This window comes from Crinia signifera, chromosome 19 (assembly GCF_055691185.1).
Source record: "Crinia signifera chromosome 19, ASM5569118v1, whole genome shotgun sequence".
Classification (NCBI taxonomy): domain Eukaryota; kingdom Metazoa; phylum Chordata; class Amphibia; order Anura; family Myobatrachidae; genus Crinia; species Crinia signifera.
In genome coordinates this window covers 143581934-143603707 of record NC_139226.1, presented here as the reverse complement: position 1 = coordinate 143603707, position 21774 = coordinate 143581934, and the positions used below count along the sequence as shown (strand labels likewise).

At 47.8% G+C, this 21774-nt stretch overlaps 1 protein-coding gene across 2 annotated transcripts in view; it reads right to left on the bottom strand.

Moving 5' to 3' along the window:
- Positions 1–21774, bottom strand: part of UBASH3B (ubiquitin associated and SH3 domain containing B) — a 160506-nt gene that overhangs the window by 73981 nt on the left and 64751 nt on the right. The gene's annotated exons all lie outside the window — the stretch shown is intronic.

The following is a 21774-nucleotide window of genomic DNA, read 5'->3' as shown; positions in this document are numbered from 1 at the left end:
TTCACCATGCATGTCGGTATAGAGCCTTGATGGCTAACCTTGACACTCCAGCTGTTGTTGAACTACACATCCCAGCATGCTCTGCTTCATATTTGCTATTTGGCCATGCTAAATCGGATGCAGAGCATGCTGGGATGTGTAGTTCAACAACAGCAGGAGTGTCAAGGTTAGCCATTAAGGGTATAGAGGGAGAATATAATAGCGTGCGAGCGTAGCAAGGGTAAGTGTTACACTAATTGATGGACCATGTCGACAGGTGTGGACATTGACACCCAAAAAATGTGAAAAACTCATCTCGACCTTTTGATTGTCAACATTTTTACCCTGTCAACCTATTTCATGTCATCCCTTTGCTATCGCCCTACTCAATGTCTATCTAGACTATCTAGGTCAGTGGTAGCCAACCCTAGCCCTCGAGAGCTACCAACAGTTCACATTTTCCAGACAACCTAGCTGCTGCACTCATTAGTCACTGACACATTTTAAAAGATCCACAGATGGAACTAATTAGCTCACTTGTGATTCTGTGAGGAGACCTGCAAAACATGCACTGTGTGGGGTCCTGAGGACTGACTTTGAGAACCTGTGCTGTAGAGCTATCAATCCACAACCATTCAGGAGTTGGGGAACTTTGTGTTAACAAAAACATAACTAATGTGAAATTATTTTTGGATAGATATGAGATATAAAAGTGTTTACCTATACACACACACACACACACACACACACACTGCCTGTATAATACACTGCACCACTGTAACCACCCTGCCGCTATCTCACCACCTACACACACACACACATTATATACACACACACTGCCTGTACAATACACAGCACCACTGTAACCACCCTGCCGCTATCTCACCACCGACACACACACACATTATATACACACACACTGCCTGTACAATACACAGCACCACTGTAACCACCCCGCCGCTATCTCACCACCGACACACACACATTATATACACACACACTGCCTGTACAATACACAGCACCACTGTAACCACCCTGCCGCTATCTCACCACCGACACACACACATTATATACACACACACACACTGCCTGTATAATACACCACACCACTGTAACCACCCAGCCGCTATCTCACCTCCTACACACACACACACACACACACACACACACATTATATACACACACACTGCCTGTACAATACACAGCACCACTGTAACCACCCTGCCGCTATCTCACCACCGACACACACACATTATATACACACACACTGCCTGTATAATACACCACACCACTGTAACCACCCTGCCGCTATCTCACCACCGACACACACACATTATATACACACACACTGCCTGTATAATACACCGCACCACTGTAACCACCCCGCCGCTATCTCACCTCCTACACACACACACACACACACACACTGCCTGTACAATACACAGCACCACTGTAACCACTCTGCCGCTATCTCACCACCTACACACACACACACACACACACTGCCTGTACAATACACAGCACCACTGTAACCACCCTGCTGCTATCTCACCACCTACACACACACACACACACACTGCCTGTACAATACACAGCACCACTGTAACCACCCTGCTGCTATCTCACCTCCTACACACACACACACACACACACACTGCCTGTACAATACACAGCACCACTGTAACCACCCTGCTGCTATCTCACCTCCTACACACACACATTATATACACACACACTGCCTGTACAATACACAGCACCACTGTAACCCACCCTGCCGCTATCTCACAACCTACACACACACTGCCTGTACAATACACCGCACCACTGTAACCACCCCGCCGCTATCTCACCTCCTACACACACACACACACACACACTGCCTGTACAATACACAGCACCACTGTAACCACTCTGCCGCTATCTCACCACCTACACACACACACACACACTGCCTGTACAATACACAGCACCACTGTAACCACCCTGCTGCTATCTCACCTCCTACACACACACACACACACACACTGCCTGTACAATACACAGCACCACTGTAACCACCCCGCCGCTATCTCACCTCCTACACACACACATTATATACACACACACTGCCTGTACAATACACAGCACCACTGTAACCACCCTGCTGCTATCTCACCTCCTACACACACACATTATATACACACACACTGCCTGTACAATACACAGCACCACTGTAACCACCCTGCCGCTATCTCACAACCTACACACACACTGCCTGTACAATACACCGCACCACTGTAACCACCCCGCCGCTATCTCACCTCCTACACACACACACACACACACACACACTGCCTGTACAATACACAGCACCACTGTAACCACTCTGCCGCTATCTCACCACCTACACACACACACACACACACTGCCTGTACAATACACAGCACCACTGTAACCACCCTGCTGCTATCTCACCTCCTACACACACACACTGCCTGTACAATACACAGCACCACTGTAACCACCCCGCCGCTATCTCACCTCCTACACACACACATTATATACACACACACTGCCTGTACAATACACAGCACCACTGTAACCACCCTGCCGCTATCTCACCACCGACACACACACATTATATACACACACACTGCCTGTATAATACACCGCACCACTGTAACCACCCAGCCGCTATCTCACCTCCTACACACACACACACACACACACACACACACACACATTATATACACACACACTGCCTGTACAATACACAGCACCACTGTAACCACCCTGCCGCTATCTCACCACCTACACACACACACACACACACACACTGCCTGTACAATACACAGCACCACTGTAACCACTCTGCCGCTATCTCACCACCTACACACACACACACACACACTGCCTGTACAATACACAGCACCACTGTAACCACCCTGCTGCTATCTCACCACCTACACACACACACACACACACACTGCCTGTACAATACACAGCACCACTGTAACCACCCTGCTGCTATCTCACCTCCTACACACACACACACACACTGCCTGTACAATACACAGCACCACTGTAACCACCCCGCCGCTATCTCACCTCCTACACACACACATTATATACACACACACTGCCTGTACAATACACAGCACCACTGTAACCACCCCGCTGCTATCTCACCTCCTACACACACACATTATATACACACACACTGCCTGTACAATACACAGCACCACTGTAACCACCCTGCCGCTATCTCACCACCTACACACACACACACACACACTGCCTGTACAATACACAGCACCACTGTAACCACTCTGCCGCTATCTCACCACCTACACACACACACACACACTGCCTGTACAATACACAGCACCACTGTAACCACCCTGCTGCTATCTCACCACCTACACACACACACACACTGCCTGTACAATACACAGCACCACTGTAACCACCCTGCTGCTATCTCACCTCCTACACACACACACACACACACACACACACTGCCTGTACAATACACAGCACCACTGTAACCACCCCGCCGCTATCTCACCTCCTACACACACACATTATATACACACACACTGCCTGTACAATACACAGCACCACTGTAACCACCCTGCCGCTATCTCACCACCGACACACACACATTATATACACACACACACACTGCCTGTATAATACACCACACCACTGTAACCACCCCGCCGCTATCTCACCTCCTACACACACACATTATATACACACACACTGCCTGTACAATACACAGCACCACTGTAACCACCCCGCCGCTATCTCCATCTCCTACACACACACCATACTTGCCTACCTGACTCTCTCCATGTGGGAGAAAATGCTCTGTTCCTGCACTTGCCTGGTAATGTATGATTGCCAGCACCTGTGGGGAGCTAGGTAAAGGTGTCACCACAGGTGCTGGAAATCATACATTACTAGGGAAGCCCAGAAACAGAGCATTTTCTCCCGCATGGAGAGGGTCAGTTAGGCAAGTATGACACACACTGCCTGTACAATACACAGCCCCACTGTAACCACCCTGCTGCTATCTCACCACCGACACACACACATTATATACACACACACACACACTGCCTGTATAATACACCACACCACTGTAACCACCCCGCCGCTATCTCACCTCCTACACACACACATTATATACACACACACTGCCTGTACAATACACAGCACCACTGTAACCACCCCGCCGCTATCTCACCTCCTACACACACACCATACTTGCCTACCTGACCCTCTACATGTGGGAGAAAATGCTCTGTTCCTGCACTTGCCTGGTAATGTATGATTGCCAGCACCTGTGGGGAGCTAGGTAAAGGTGTCACCACAGGTGCTGGCAATCATACATTACCAGGGAAGCCCAGGAGCAGAGTATTGTGTCCTCCTGGAGAGGGGCATGCTGGGAGGTATGGATAATGTAGGATTGCCAGCACCTGTGGGGAGCTAGGTAACTGATAAGAAAGGTGTCACCACAGGTGCTGGCAATCATACATTACCAGGGAAGTCCAGGAGCAGAGCATTGTGTCCTCCTGGAGAGGGGCATGCTGGGAGGTATGGATAATGTATGATTGCCAGCACCTGTGGGGAGCTAGGTAACTGATAAGAAAGGTGTCACCACAGGTGCTGGCAATCATACATTACCAGGGAAGCCCAGGAGCAGAGTATTGTGTCCTCCTGGAGAGGGGCATGCTGGGAGGTATGGATAATGTATGATTGCCAGCACCTGTGGGGAGCTAGGTAACTGATAAGAAAGGTGTCACCACAGGTGCTGGCAATCATACATTACCAGGGAAGCCCAGGAACAGAGCATTGTGTCCTCCTGGAGAGGGGCATGCTGGGAGGTATGGATAATGTATGATTGCCAGCACCTGTGGGGAGCTAGGTAACTGATAAGAAAGGTGTCACCACAGGTGCTGGCAATCATACATTAACAGGGAAGCCCAGGAACAGAGCATTGTGTCCTCCTGGAGAGGGGCATGCTGGGAGGTATGGATAATGTATGATTGCCAGCACCTGTGGGGAGCCAGGTAACTGATAAGAAAGGTGTCACCACAGGTGCTGGCTATCATACATTACCAGGGAAGCCCAGGAACAGAGCATTGTGTCCTCCTGGAGAGGGGCATGCTGGGAGGTATGGATAATGTATGATTACCAGCACCTGTGGGGAGCTAGGTAAGTGATAAGAAAGGTGTCACCACAGGTGCTGGCAATCAAACATTACCAGGGAAGCCCAGGAACAGAGCATTGTGTCCTCCTGGAGAGGGGCATGCTGGGAGGTATGGATAATGTATGATTGCCAGCACCTGTGGGGAGCTGGGTAACTGATAAGAAAGGTGTCACCACAGGAGCTGGCAGTCATACATTACCAGGGAAGCCCAGGAACAGAGCATTGTGTCCTCCTGGAGAGGGGCATGCTGGGAGGTATGGATAATGTATGATTACCAGCACCTGTGGGGAGCTAGGTAAGTGATAAGAAAGGTGTCACCACAGGTGCTGGCAATCAAACATTACCAGGGAAGCCCAGGAACAGAGCATTGTGTCCTCCTGGAGAGGGGCATGCTGGGAGGTATGGATAATGTATGATTGCCAGCACCTGTGGGGAGCTGGGTAACTGATAAGAAAGGTGTCACCACAGGAGCTGGCAGTCATACATTACCAGGGAAGCCCAGGAACAGAGCATTGTGTCCTCCTGGAGAGGGGCATGCTGGGAGGTATGGATAATGTATGATTGCCAGCACCTGTGGGGAGCTAGGTAACTGATAAGAAAGGTGTCACCACAGGTGCTGGCAATCATACATTAACAGGGAAGCCCAGGAACAGAGCATTGTGTCCTCCTGGAGAGGGGCATGCTGGGAGGTATGGATAATGTATGATTGCCAGCACCTGTGGGGAGCCAGGTAACTGATAAGAAAGGTGTCACCACAGGTGCTGGCAGTCATACATTACCAGGGAAGCCCAGGAACAGAGCATTGTGTCCTCCTGGAGAGGGGCATGCTGGGAGGTATGGATAATGTATGATTGCCAGCACCTGTGGGGAGCTAGGTAAGTGATAAGAAAGGTGTCACCACAGGTGCTGGCAATCAAACATTACCAGGGAAGCCCAGGAACAGAGCATTGTGTCCTCCTGGAGAGGGGCATGCTGGGAGGTATGGATAATGTATGATTGCCAGCACCTGTGGGGAGCTGGGTAACTGATAAGAAAGGTGTCACCACAGGAGCTGGCAGTCATACATTACCAGGGAAGCCCAGGAACAGAGCATTGTGTCCTCCTGGAGAGGGGCATGCTGGGAGGTATGGATAATGTATGATTGCCAGCACCTGTGGGGAGCTAGGTAACTGATAAGAAAGGTGTCACCACAGGTGCTGGCAATCATACATTAACAGGGAAGCCCAGGAACAGAGCATTGTGTCCTCCTGGAGAGGGGCATGCTGGGAGGTATGGATAATGTATGATTGCCAGCACCTGTGGGGAGCCAGGTAACTGATAAGAAAGGTGTCACCACAGGTGCTGGAAATCATACATTACCAGGGAAGCCCAGGAGCAGAGCATTGTGTCCTCCTGGAGAGGGGCATGCTGGGAGGTATGGATAATGTAGGATTGCCAGCACCTGTGGGGAGCTAGGTAACTGATAAGAAAGGTGTCACCACAGGTGCTGGCAATCATACATTACCAGGGAAGCCCAGGAGCAGAGCATTGTGTCCTCCTGGAGAGAGGCATGCTGGGAGGTATGGATAATGTAGGATTGCCAGCACCTGTGGGGAGCTAGGTAACTGATAAGAAAGGTGTCACCACAGGTGCTGGCAATCATACATTACCAGGGAAGCCCAGGAACAGAGCATTGTGTCCTCCTGGAGAGGGGCATGCTGGGAGGTATGGATAATGTAGGATTGCCAGCACCTGTGGGGAGCTAGGTAACTGATAAGAAAGGTGTCACCACAGGTGCTGGCAATCCTACATTACCAGGGAAGCCCAGGAGCAGAGCATTGTGTCCTCCTGGAGAGGGGCATGCTGGGAGGTATGGATAATGTAGGATTGCCAGCACCTGTGGGGAGCTAGGTAACTGATAAGAAAGGTGTCACCACAGGTGCTGGCAATCATACATTACCAGGGAAGCCCAGGAACAGAGCATTGTGTCCTCCTGGAGAGGGGCATGCTGGGAGGTATGGATAATGTAGGATTGCCAGCACCTGTGGGGAGCTAGGTAACTGATAAGAAAGGTGTCACCACAGGTGCTGGCAATCCTACATTACCAGGGAAGCCCAGGAGCAGAGCATTGTGTCCTCCTGGAGAGGGGCATGCTGGGAGGTATGGATAATGTAGGATTGCCAGCACCTGTGGGGAGCTGGGTAACTGATAAGAAAGGTGTCACCACAGGTGCTGGCAATCATACATTACCAGGGAAGCCCAGGAACAGAGCATTGTGTCCTCCTGGAGAGGGGCATGCTGGGAGGTATGGATAATGTAGGATTGGCAGCACCTGTGGGGAGCTAGGTAACTGATAAGAAAGGTGTCACCACAGGTGCTGGCAATCCTACATTACCAGGGAAGCCCAGGAACAGAGCATTGTGTCCTCCTGGAGAGGGGCATGCTGGGAGGTATGGATAATGTATGATTGCCAGCACCTGTGGGGAGCTAGGTAACTGATAAGAAAGGTGTCACCACAGGTGCTGGCAATCCTACATTACCAGGGAAGCCCAGGAGCAGAGCATTGTGTCCTCCTGGAGAGGGGCATGCTGGGAGGTATGGATAATGTAGGATTGCCAGCACCTGTGGGGAGCTAGGTAACTGATAAGAAAGGTGTCACCACAGGTGCTGGCAATCCTACATTACCAGGGAAGCCCAGGAACAGAGCATTGTGTCCTCCTGGAGAGGGGCATGCTGGGAGGTATGGATAATGTAGGATTGCCAGCACCTGTGGGGAGCTAGGTAACTGATAAGAAAGGTGTCACCACAGGTGCTGGCAATCCTACATTACCAGGGAAGCCCAGGAACAGAGCATTGTGTCCTCCTGGAGAGGGGCATGCTGGGAGGTATGGATAATGTATGATTGCCAGCACCTGTGGGGAGCTAGGTAACTGATAAGAAAGGTGTCACCACAGGTGCTGGCAATCATACATTACCAGGGAAGCCCAGGAACAGAGCATTGTGTCCTCCTGGAGAGGGGCATGCTGGGAGGTATGGATAATGTATGATTGCCAGCACCTGTGGGGAGCTAGGTAACTGATAAGAAAGGTGTCCCCACAGGTGCTGGAAATCATACATTACTAGGGAAGCCCAGAAACAGAGCATTTTCTCCCGCATGGAGAGGGTCAGTTAGGCAAGTATGACACACACTGCCTGTACAATACACAGCCCCACTGTAACCACCCTGCTGCTATCTCACCTCCTACACACACATTATACACACACACACGGGTGTTACTATTTCTCCTCCGCCTGTACAATACGCCACGCCGGTAGTTTCCTCTGGCATGGGGATGTCACCTCTGTAACCACCCGCTGTTATCTCACCTCCTACACAATGGAAACACCTGATGAGACACCTCACACCAGTCTCAGTTCTCACAGAATGATGAGGACACTTTGCTTCAGCTTTTCCTGAATAGATGGCAGTGTGACAGTGATACAACACTCATTTATTATCTGCTATCCAGACTTTAGCCTGCCACTAATTACTGTAGGTCAAGTACTATTTGTCAACATGCATTAGGTTGACATGGTTAAAAGGGTGACATACTAATGGTACACAACATATACGATTGAACAATTCTTGATTTCGCTAAAGCTTTTGACACGGTGCCACATAAAAGGTTATTAATAAAATTAGGTAATTTAGGAGTAGGAGATAAAATTTGTAATTGGATTAAAAACTGGTTGCCCAATTGGGGACAGAGGGCCTTATTCTGGTTGGTGCGGTCATACCGCCGTGCGTACGGACCCACCGCACAAATCCTGTATTCTTTCGGCTAACGTGATTCCGCCCACAGAACATCCGCACATGGACGGTGCGAACATCCGACAATGGGGAGTGGCGTGCATATGGGCGTACGCTCCCGTGCACGGACAATTCTTAGCCTTAGCGATCAGAGACATCGCGCTGCTCTGATCGTAGGCAGTAGCGTACGTCCGAGCACGGTTGCGTACGCGTCACTTGTATGGAGCAGCAATTAATCTTATAATTTGAAAATTGCTAGATGGTAACTTCAAAGGGGATTCCCTTTGAAGTTGGCTTCTATCAATTTCCCATTTATCCTAAATTTGTGTGTATGTGTTGCACACATCATTGAGTATGCTGTTGAAGTGGATAAAGTGAAGGGTTAATCATGGTTGGCTACCTGACCCTCTCCATGCCATCTTACATATAGAGTGTAAAAAAGACAGTTAGGAGCAGATTGGCTGCTTACACATCAGTGTCCAAATTATCAATTGCTAAGATTGTTTCCCAGATTGTGTGCATGAGCAGGACAAATGTATCAAACATTGCAAGTTAAAAAGGTCTAACAAAACCACATTGTTGCTGTTAGACGTGATAGAGGTGTATAAATAAATAATGTGAAGTGTATGTTTGTGTTGCATTGAGAAAGTTGACACATGTCGACTCCTGTGAATTGTGTGTCCTTGTCCTAACATGACAGGCACACTTGCATTAAGGGTGTAGATGCTTAAAATACACCTAATTCCACATATTCCAACATGTGTATTTGGACTAATAAATAATAGAAATAATCCTACCTTGTAATGGTGACAAGTGTAGAAAGAGAACCTTCCAATGTATTCCAGGGCTGTGTATGGCCTGGCTGCAGCATTGGTTAATAGGTGGTCAGGTGTCTGTAATTTAGGTGTGTTTCGCGTTAATTAGCAGCCCCAATGCGGGTGTACTCAGGCGGAAGGTGTAATGATGCTTACACACGGGGGCGATAGGGGCTGAAGTCGCTGGAAATATGGTCGCAGGCGACCATATTGTCAGTGATGGGACTGTACCCCAGCGATAAATCGCCTGGTGCGCGCTCCCATTTTCAGCCCCATTCTAATCGCTGATCGCAGGAGCTTGCTCCTGCGACCAGCTAATTACCTCTGCGGCACCGCCGGCAGAGGTTCCCTTTCATCAGCGACCATCTCTGGTCGCTGATGAAAAGGAGACACTGAGCCACATATCTCCCCCGTGTGTACGGGGCTATAGAGTGGTATGGAGCACTTTTTGGCGTCCGACTGTTTTGGTGCAAAAAATGTCCCGTGCGCTCTCGGAGCGAGGCGGATGTCCCTCCGTTTGAGTACACACCCCCGTCTACGCCCAGTGTTGCCCACTTATCTGGCCTCTCCCCTAAAAACACCCACATTACGCCCACTTTCACCGTGTGCGTGCGGACAGGAGCTTTTGATCGGAAAGGTCAGTTCGCGAGCGGTGTGCTGTCGTCGCACATGCACATAGTGAACTGTACGCATGCGCAGAAGAAAAAAACAGCGTACCGTACGAACGCGGACAGGACCGCACCAACCAGAATAAGGCCCAGAAAGTGGTGGTAAATGGCATACATTCCAGCTGGGGTAAGGTCCAAAGTGGAGTCCCGCAAGGTTCAATATTGGCACCACCTTGTTTTATATATTCATTAATGATATAGGAAGTGACTGACATAGTGAGTACAATTTGCAGACGACACGAAATTGAGTAAGGAAATTAGTAACTCAGGAGCGGATGGCATGCATTAAAAGGGGCATGGATTCAAGGGATGCCAATGTGATAGTGGCTCCTTACAAGGCATTGGTGAGACCACACTTGGAGTATTGTGTTCAGTTTTGGGCACCGCACCATAGGAAGGACATAAATGTACTGGAACAGGTACAGAGAGGGACAACGAAGCTAGTAACAGGTCTGGAATCACTAGAATACAAGGATAGGTTATACCAGGCTGAATATGTTATCACTGAAGAAGGCTGAGAGGTGATATAATTAGTATGTTCACATACAGGATTGGGAATCATATGGAACTGGGAGATGATTGGTCAGTAATGCCGTGTTCTCACTGCAAATGTGAGAAAGACACAGCTTTTACCTGGCATTAAAATGCCGGGGACAGACGCACTGGACCCCCCTTCTCACTGCATGGCAAATTCCCGGGTGAAGAAGTTCTACCCGGGAATTTGCCTTTAAACACGGGTTTTTCGGCAGTGTGAACGGGTCAACCCGTGTCTGCATATCAGGATCTCAGACATGGGTTTTACCCGTGTATGAAATCCGGATATGCAACCCGTTCACACTGCCAACAATCCCGTGTTAAAAGGAAAATTCCCGGGTCTACATTCTAGTCCCGGGAATTTGGCTGCAGTGAGAATGGGGTATAACAGGCCTATACTTAGGACACGCGGCATGTACTGAGGCTAAATAAATTACATACTGAATTAAGAAGAGGATTCTTCACCATTAGAGCAGTAGCATTCTGGAACTCATTGCCGGTGGTTACAGCAACTACTGTTATTGAATTTACATCAAAACTGGATGCGTTCCTGGCCACTAAGGGAATCCTATAGATATGACTTACTCACGTCAGTAGTCAGATAGGTTGAACTCGATGGACTAACGTTTTTTTTCAGCCTTAATTACTATGTTAATATGGAGGTTATTCTGGTTCGGGCGGCTGGGCCGTAAGCGTACGTTCCTGGTTTTTTTTGATCTGCACATGCGTACCTTCCTCAATGCGCAGGCACGACGACTCCACAACGCTCACGGACAGGTCTTTCCATGCGAAAAAACCTGTCCGCAAGAGTACGGGCATTGGGGGCGGCATAGGCGTGTTGAGGAGAGCGGCCAAAATAATGAGGGAAACTTGGCGTAAACATGGGTGTACACGGGGGTGTGCACAAAAAATGTACGCTGCTACTACCGCTCGATCGGAGAAAGCACCGTTCATTTCGGACACAAAACAGGCGGCCACCAACCACCACCTCAGACCACCCCTACAGATACCGCATGAGAGCGGACGCCTGGGTTTGCTAATTAACACTGATTACTAGTCACACACATACACCTGAATGTAATAAGCAATGCTGCAGCCTATTAAGTCCAAACCATTATTTCACTACCTGCAGCCACACACAGCACTCAAACACATTGGAAGCATATCTTTCTACACTTCTCTACATGTAAAGGTTGGTTTTATTTTAGGTAAGATTCATTCTAAGACCTGCTTATATATATATGTCAAGGTAGTTATTTTATAACCATCTACACCCATTCAGTAAGTGTTTTTGTATACTTTAAAAAGCAGGACACTCAATTCACAGAAGTCGGCATGTGTCAACTTTTTCACTGTAGCACAAACATACCAGTTTTTTATATGGAAAAAGACACATAAACCACGTCTAAGAGCAACAAGGATGTTTTTGGTCTCAATTTCTACTTGCAATGATGGAGCAATGTCCTAAGGCCATGGCCACTATTTTGCACACAATCTTTTGTCTTTTTGCCCAACAACATACATTATGCACTTTCATATCTGCTATGAATTTTGTGTAGCACACTCTGTATGTAAGATGCCACCAAGCACATTATTGCAATCACATATCTCTAACAAAGGATCCCAACATCTGCCTATCACACTCTAAAGCAGGGCTGGGCAATTGCGGCCCTCCAGATGTTGATGAACTACACATCCCAGCATGCCTTGCATCAGTTTCAGCATGGCCACATAGCAAAACTAATGACATATGGCTTCCACATGTTAAAACGCTACCCCCACATACAAAAGATTTGTTGAGGAAAGTAATAGGAGCAACAAAGTGGTATAAAGAAGAGTTGTCGAAGGGGAAAAGATCCGTTTTGAGAAGGGATAGGAAAATAGATACCTACCAGGGGTTAATAGGTGTAATTATTACACATATTATACAGTTTAAGCGAGGAGTCAAGAAAATAGATATAGATAAGGTTAAACCCATATGGAAAAGTGCGATTTAATAGAATAACGGTACAAGAATATTCATATTGTTAAATACGGAGTGTAATATATGTAATGTATGTATGTATGTATGTATGTTAAAATAAGTGTTGTTTTTAATGTTTATACTTGTGAGAGCAATAAAAAAAAAAAAAGCAGGACACTCAATTTACAGAAGTCGACGTGTCAACTTTTTCACTGTAACACCAACATAACTTTATTTAAAAGTAAAACCAATGTGGGACACATAGATAGTGTTAAAAATGCAACATTAGAACATAAAATATTTACATGTAAGGGGGTTAAAATGTATTATTTTTAGCCTGTTCATTAAGGTAGATAAATGAGGTAATAGAGAACAATAAATTTTTAACAAATAGAATAATTATTTTAATTGTCTTAATCATAGTTGAAAGGCTAGATTAGCAGGTTCATATATGTGAAGGGTATGCCAGCGTGCACGGATGTACGCTCACTCTCACGAGCGGTGACATACGCTGAGTTTTCCATTGAAAACAATAGAGACCCATCCGTGCACGGTGGCGTACGCTCAGATAGCCGCAAGAAGTTGGTGGGAAGACGGACGAGAGACGTCCGTAAACGGTGGCGTACGCTCTGTTGTACGCCAGTTGTCGGAGTCTAAGGGGTGATCCGTCTGTGTACGTTGGCGTACGCTCAATTGTACGCCACTCCCCTTTGTCGGTGTTTGTGCCCGTACGTATGCGGCTGTTTTGTGGGTGGACTTTCGCTCAACGGCCGCGTACGGCAAACGTACGCTGATACGAAACGTACGTACGCACGGCCGCCTTAACCAGAATAGGGTCCTATGTTACAATGAGTGGGAAGGTTTACTGAGTGCAACATTAGCAGAGCAAGACATGTGAGGGGATGCCGTACACTCATTGGGGGTGTCCATGTGCTGCAAAATAAAATTTGACACCCCAAAAAACGCAAAAACCCATGTCAACATTTGTATGTCAATCTTCTGCTTGTGTCGATCTTTTTGCGCATGTTGACCTTATAAACCAACCCTGTTTCCCTGTGGGTCAACCATATTATGAACTCTTAATGATGGTAGAACAACATGAATGGCGCAATGGCTATGTCTATATTATACCGCACACCTTGGGATCTGACCCTCATCCTTACATGACCCCAACTACAAGAGTTACACCATGAAACCAGAAGCAACTGACGAAAGAATCAAAATCTAGAAATAAGACGTATATGAATCTTCCAAATGTGTCATCTGAGGATGGAGCCACCATGATGTTTCCATGGTAACTTTAAAGAAGACGAATGTCTCAACATTATACGTTTTAAGAAGAAAATATGTATCTGACTTTCGATGTTTGTGGGTAATTAGCAAAGCGCATATTGGGAGAATGCAAGCACCAAGGCCAAGTCTCCCGGCCCAAACCCCTAAGCAGGGGCATTGCTTGCTTACATCACAGGTCGCGGTTGTGATAAGGTTACTGGACCCAGATTTAAGGGCATTAATACTGTACAATGCACGGAAACAGCCGCAGGCTCTGTCTAATTTATCTCAACATGAAGGGAAATCCGACTAATGATGCAGCTCTGCACAGCCAAAGCTCCGGACACAATTAGAATTATTCACTGTATCGTACATTTGAATAATACCAATTAAAATTACACAGTGAGTCAGAATCAACTTGATATATGAAAGCTTCATCAAGAAATGGCCAATTGCTGTACTGTATCGTTATCAGTCCAGACATGGGGGGAATATTTACCCCTGGGGACAGTGACATAACTACAAATTTTGCATCCCCCTGACAGAAAATTTTCTGGTGACCCCCCCATAGTACCAACATTGGGTCCCCCTACCGGCCCCCCTGATGGGTGGGAAAGCCTCTCTCATGTCCCCACATGCCGCCAACCTCCCCCACCTCTTCCTACCCTGCTGGTAAAATCCTACAATACATGGGTGTATGGGGAGGGGCTAAAATGACAGGGCTCGGTACATATATACGTCGTCCATGTCTACGTACCATTACAGAACTATATATAATAGTGTGCCGAGGGCAGCGAGCCGTGCGAGGGGACACGGTACATATATATATGTCGTCCATGTCTACGTACGATTACAGAACTATATATATAATAGTGTGCCGAGGGCAGCGAGCCGTGCGAGGGGACGCGGTACATATATACATCGTCCATGTCTACGTACGATTACAGAACTATATATAATAGTGTGCCGAGGGCAGCGAGCCGTGCGAGGGGACGCGGTACATATATACGTCGTCCATGTCTACGTACGATTACAGAACTATATATATAATAGTGTGCCGAGGGCAGCGAGCCGTGCGAGGGGACGCGGTACATATATACATCGTCCATGTCTACGTACGATTACAGAACTATATATAATAGTGTGCCGAGGGCAGTGAGGCGTGCGAGGGGACGCGGTACATATATATACGTCGTCCATGTCTACGTACGATTATAGAACTAGGTACTTGTGAGTTATCCGGGCGTCCGATTTTTAAATCGGGTCGGATCGGGAAATCGCATCGCATCGCATGCGACCATCGGATGCGATGCGATGCGATGAGCCGATTTTTCCATAGGAATCAATGTTAAAATGGACTGAGTCCATTTTAACATGGAATTCAATGGGAAAAAGGGTCCTTTTCATACCCCTACTATCCAAGTGGGCATGGAGTTGGATATAAACCTGTGGCGAGCGTAGCGAGCCACCGAGCCCGAAGCGTGGCGAGCGTAGCGAGCCCCGCGAGGGGACACGGAATACCGTCCCCTCGCGGGGCTCGCTTCGCTCGCCACGCTTCGGGCTCGGTGGCTCGCTACGCTCGCCACAGGTTTATATCCAACTCCATGCCCACTTGGATAGTAGGGGTATGAAAAGGACCCTTATTTCCATAGGAATCATTTTAACATTGATTCCTATGGAAAAATCGGGTCATCGCATCCGATGGTCGCATGCGATGCGATGCGATATCGCATCGCATCTGATTGTATGCCTTAACTTAAGGCATACAATCAAAAAATCGGACGCCCGGATAACTCACAAGTACCTAGAACTATATATAATAGTGTGCCAAAGGCAGCGAGCCGTGCGAGGGGACGCGGTACATATATATATGTCGTCCATGTCTACGTACGATTACAGAACTATATATAATAGTGTGCCGAGGGCAGCGAGTCGTGACATGGGACGTGGTACATATATACGTCGTCCATGTCTACGTACGATTACAGAACTATATATAATAGTGTGCCGAGGGCAGCGAGCCATGCGAGGGGACGCGGTACATATATATACACGTCATCCATGTCTACGTACGATTACAGAACTATATATAATAGTGAGCTGAGGGCAGCGAGCCGTGCGAGGGTACGCGGTACATATATACGTCGTCCATGTCCACGTACGATTACAGAACTATATATAATAGTGTGCCGAGGGCAGCGAGCCGTGCGAGGGGACGCGGTACATATATACGTCGTCCATGTCCACGTACGATTACAGAACTATATATAATAGTGTGCCGAGGGCAGCGAGCCGTGCGAGGGGACGCGGTACATATATATACGTCATCCATGTCTACGTACGATTACAGAACTATATATAATAGTGTGCCGAGGGCAGCGAGCCGTGCGAGGGGACGCGGTACATATATATACGTCATCCATGTCTACGTACGATTACAGAACTATATATAATAGTGAGCTGAGGGCAGCGAGCCGTGCGAGGGTACGCGGTACATATATACGTCGTCCATGTCCACGTACGATAACAGAACTATATATAATAGTGTGCCGAGGGCAGCGAGCCGTGCGAGGGAACGCGGTACATATATACGTCGTCCATGTCCACGTACGATTACAGAACTATATGTAATAGTGTGCCGAGGGCAGCGAGCCGTGCGAGGGAACGCGGTACATATATACGTCGTCCATGTCTACGTACGATTACAGAACTATATATAATAGTGTGCCGAGGGCAGCGAGCCGTGCGAGGGGACGCGGTACATATATACGTCGTCCATGTCTACGTACGATTACAGAACTATATATAATAGTGTGACGAGGGCAGCGAGCCGTGCGAGGGGACGTGGTACATATATACGCCGTCCATGTCTATGTACTATTACAGATCTATATATAATAGTGTGCCAAGGGCAGCGAGCCGTGCGAAGGGACGCGGTACATATATATATATGTCGTCCATGTCTACGTACGATTACAGAACTATATATAATAGTGTGCCGAGGGCAGCGAGTCGTGACAGGGGACGTGGTACATATATATACGTCGTCCATGTCTACATATGATTACAGATCTATATATAATAGTGTGCCGAGGGCAGCGAGCCGTGCGAGGGGAAGCGGTACATATATACGTCGGTCCATGTCCATGTACGATTACAGAACTATATATAATAGTGTGCCTAGGGCAGCGAGCCGTGCGAGGGGACGCGGTACATATATACGTCGTCCATGTCCACGTACGATTACAGAACTATATATAATAGTGTGCCGAGGGCAGCGAGCCGTGCGAGGGGACGCGGTACTTATATACGTACGATTACAGAACTATATATAATAGTGTGCCGAGGGCAGCGAGCCATGCCAGGGGACGCGGTACATATATATACACGTTGTCCATGTCTACGTACGATTACAGAACTATATATAATAGTGTGCCGAGGGTAGCGAGCCATGCCAGGGGACGCGGTGTGTAATATATATATATATATATATATATATATATATATAAAGTTCCAAACCTGCCGGCACTCCAAGGGGGTATCAGTCAACGGGCCTCGGTGCCCCAACGACAATCACATACAGACTCCAAAAAATGATTGGCACTCGGGAGGCAGAATACATCAAAAATAAAGGATGTGTATTTAAAACTGAGCTTTCGGGGTTTGACCCCCTTCTTCAGAGCACAATCCTACAGCAAGAAAACAGTGCACAATAACCACATAAATACCTTCATCCACGTGCGCACCTCCGTCAATCGGCGTACGTCATCAGCAGCCGCACATACAGGCGCCGGGACACAGACGGCAGCCGCCTCACTTCCTGGTCCGACAGTTCAGCGTGGTCGCCTAGCAACCTCCGCGTGCTTGCGTTCCACTGTGATGTGACGGTGACACGCTCATCTTCCGGGCGCTGTGTCACTGCTGCTGAGAGCTGCAGAAAGACGTGGAGGGACACAAAATAACATCATTAATACACCAAATATTACAGAAAAATATACATTCAATATATATTAATGAAAACCTAATGAACAGGAAAACAATAAAAATAAAAATCTGAAATAAAAAAGAAATAATAAAAAAACCAAAAGCAGTGCAAAAGGAAAAATACAAGAAATAAACAATGCAGAAACAAATCTTACAATAATAACAAGTTAGACATATTGCCAAATGGAATCACGTATAATCACACCAATTTAAGATGTTACAGCGTTCCAACTTATCTTATCATTGAGACCAAACGGATGTATCGTGTTTAAGCGAAAGATCCACCTAGATTCAGTGATGAGCAAACGCTTAGCTCGATCACCTCCTCTAGGTGAGTCCTTGACGGTATCAATCATAAAATACCTCAATGAAGCTAAGGAATGCCCTGCTGCCTTAAAATGCCGGGCCACCGGCTGGTCAATGGTTCTACCACCGATCGCCAAACCAATGGCTGACCTGTGGAGCCCCATTCGCACCCGAAACGACTGTGTCGTCTGGCCGACATAATAAAGGCCACAGGGACACAAAATAATATAAACAACAAATTCAGAACGGCAGGTCAAGACTGACCGAATAGCAAACATCCTATCTGAATGTGGATGTTTGAAGTTCTTGCATGTCACCATGTGTTCACAGGTAGTGCAGTCATGGCAGCTGTAACAGCCAGGTGGCTTCACATACACGTTGGGGGCCCGGGGTATATTCATCCCGGTAATGTCCGTCTTAACAAGACGGTCGCGTAAATTACGACCCCTTTTGAAAGCTGCCAAAGGCCGCAACTCTCGGCGCCTGTATGTGCGGCTGCTGATGACGTACGCCGATTGACGGAGGTGCGCACGTGGATGAAGGTATTTATGTGGTTATTGTGCACTGTTTTCTTGCTGTAGGATTGTGCTCTGAAGAAGGGGGTCAAACCCCGAAAGCTCAGTTTTAAATACACATCCTTTATTTTTGATGTATTCTGCCTCCCGAGTGCCAATCATTTTTTGGAGTCTGTATGTGATTGTCGTTGGGGCACCGAGGCCCGTTGACTGATACCCCCTTGGAGTGCCGGCAGGTTTGGAACTTTATCTATTTCATTGCTTGCATGCAGTGATTAGTTGCAAGGCACCCCCCTGATTTATCGTGGATTTGTCCTGGATTGCACAGCATCTACTTCTGTACTCTCTGCTCCTCTAATTAACATCATGGAGCCTTCAGCAGTATCGGCATCCCAGGATGCTCCTGGATGCCAGAATGTTTCCATTGCCATTGGAACCTCGTTTACATATACACCAGCAGAGATCAACAATATCCTGTTTGAGATTGATCCTGCACTTGCTGCAGTTGATCACGGTATCGAGGAACTACAAAATCATTTATTTAAATTACGCCGGCGGGAGATTGATTTCCAATTGCATGGATCCTCCTTGTCGGATTACTATCGGGCCAGAAAATTGCCCCGTGGCTTTCGCATTAAGAACATTCCCACTATTGGGCGCCACAGTCCCGATTTTGTGCGCAAATGGGTTGGGATTTTGAATCATGCATCTCTGGACCTGATGGTCCTCGTTATCGAGGAATCAGGCCGAGAACTACAGGTGACTAAGGCTAAGATCGCCGCATTCCAGAATGAGCATCAAGAGGCTCTTGCGGATCCAGCTAATGCAGTTTGCTTATCAAAACTTGAGCAACAGTGTGAGGCCTACAGGAGAGACCTGTTGAAATTTAAACGGAGCAAACGGAGTGCAGTTGACTCCGATTACGATGATAATAGGGTCTACGGCTGGTTGTCAGGTGATTATCCTGAACATCGACAAAACCCTGGGCAACGGCGGCGTAAACCATGGCAGCAGAAATATGGCAGGAATCGTAACCCGCATCAGAATAATCAGGGTATGAGCGATAGTGAATTTGCGATATCCGAGTCTGATGATGCCACAGATAGTCAAGCTGTCCCTTTAGCCGAGGCAGCCTCCTCCAAGGGCAAACGCGGAAGAGGCAGGCCACCCGCAGGGGTAAGCAAAACTACAGAATTAAGAAGAAATCCGCCCCGGATCCCGGGTCAGAAGAAACCCTAATCTTCAATTTATCCAGCCGTGTCCTAACACCCATCGAACTTGCTGTACTATCCAAAGGACTCTCTTTTGTGCCCACTAATTTTTTTGATGAGTTTGACTGGCGATGTGACCACCATCGATTACTGAGAAAACTTCGCCTCAAAGAATTCTTTCAGGCTAAACCATCCACGACCCAAGCTGGTTTTTTTGACCAATTTCTTGCATCTTCTTCAAGATCTAAATTTGATCCAGTGTCGACAAATCCGTCGATTAAAACGTTTGGACGTTTGATGGACGATTCCGTTCACCGCTTCCTGGCTGCTCCTGGAAAAGTTTCTAAGAATCTGTCTTCGGCCGAGGCTAAAGCCCTCCAGAATCTTGGCAGCTATCAGGATATCACAATTAGGCCCGCCGACAAAGGCGGGGCCATTGTGATCCAAGATCTTCAAGAGTACCGAGATGAGATCTATCAGCAGTTGGCCGATAAAGCAGTTTATTCGAAACTTCCGGGTAACCCCACGGCTAAGTTCCAGCGAGAACTGGGACAGATACTTAAAGTAGCTGTGTCTGAGGGTCAGTTATCTGCCAAGGTTTGTGAGCGGATCATGGTAGCGGCCCCGGTGGTTCCTGTCCTGTACACCTTACCTAAGGTGCATAAGGACCCCAGGAAGCCACCGGGCCGTCCCATCATCTCAGCTCGTGGTTCTCTGTACCAGTCAGTGTCACAATTATTAGATTATGTCCTGCAGCCATTGCTTGGTCTGCAACAGTCATTTCTTAAGGACACTACTAGTTTTCTCAACCTGCTGCTACAATTTCCTGAGGTGCCACCTGGGACTCTACTTTGTTGTCTGGACGTTTCAAGTCTGTATACGTCCATACCCCATTCAGGGGGGTTAAGGGCAGTACGGTCATTTCTAGACAGGCATCTGGATAATTCTTGCTTTAACCATGATCTTTTTTTGAAGCTATTAGGCCTTACCTTGGAGCGTAACTTCTTCCTGTTCGATGGTCATTTCTATTTGCAGCTGCGAGGGTGCGCCATGGGGTCGGCGGTCGCACCCTCGTATGCTAATATCTATATGTTTGACCAGGAGGATGAGATGTTCCTAGGTAGGCCAGAAGTTAAACAGCACATGCTCCTGTACACCCGTTACATTGATGACATTTTCATCTTGTGGACGGGTGGACAGGAGCGCTTTGATGATTTGATGTCTGAGGTTAATGGTAGGGACTCTACCATCAAGTTTACCTACTCTTGCAGTGGGTCTGAGGCACAGTTCCTTGATGTAGCTGTTGCGATCACCGATAATCGGTTATCTACAGATGTGTACTACAAAAATGTGGATCGCAACACTTTTCTGATGGCCTCTAGCCATCATCCTCCGGCTCTTAAGCGAGGCCTTCCTCGCTCACAGATGCTGAGGGTGGCTAGAGTTATCAGTGACCCCCTGATAGTCTCCCAACGCCTCGACCAACTCATTGTCAAATTTGCTGCTCGTGGGTATGACCATGACCACCTGCAGCAACAGAAATTGCAAGTTCTGTCTATGC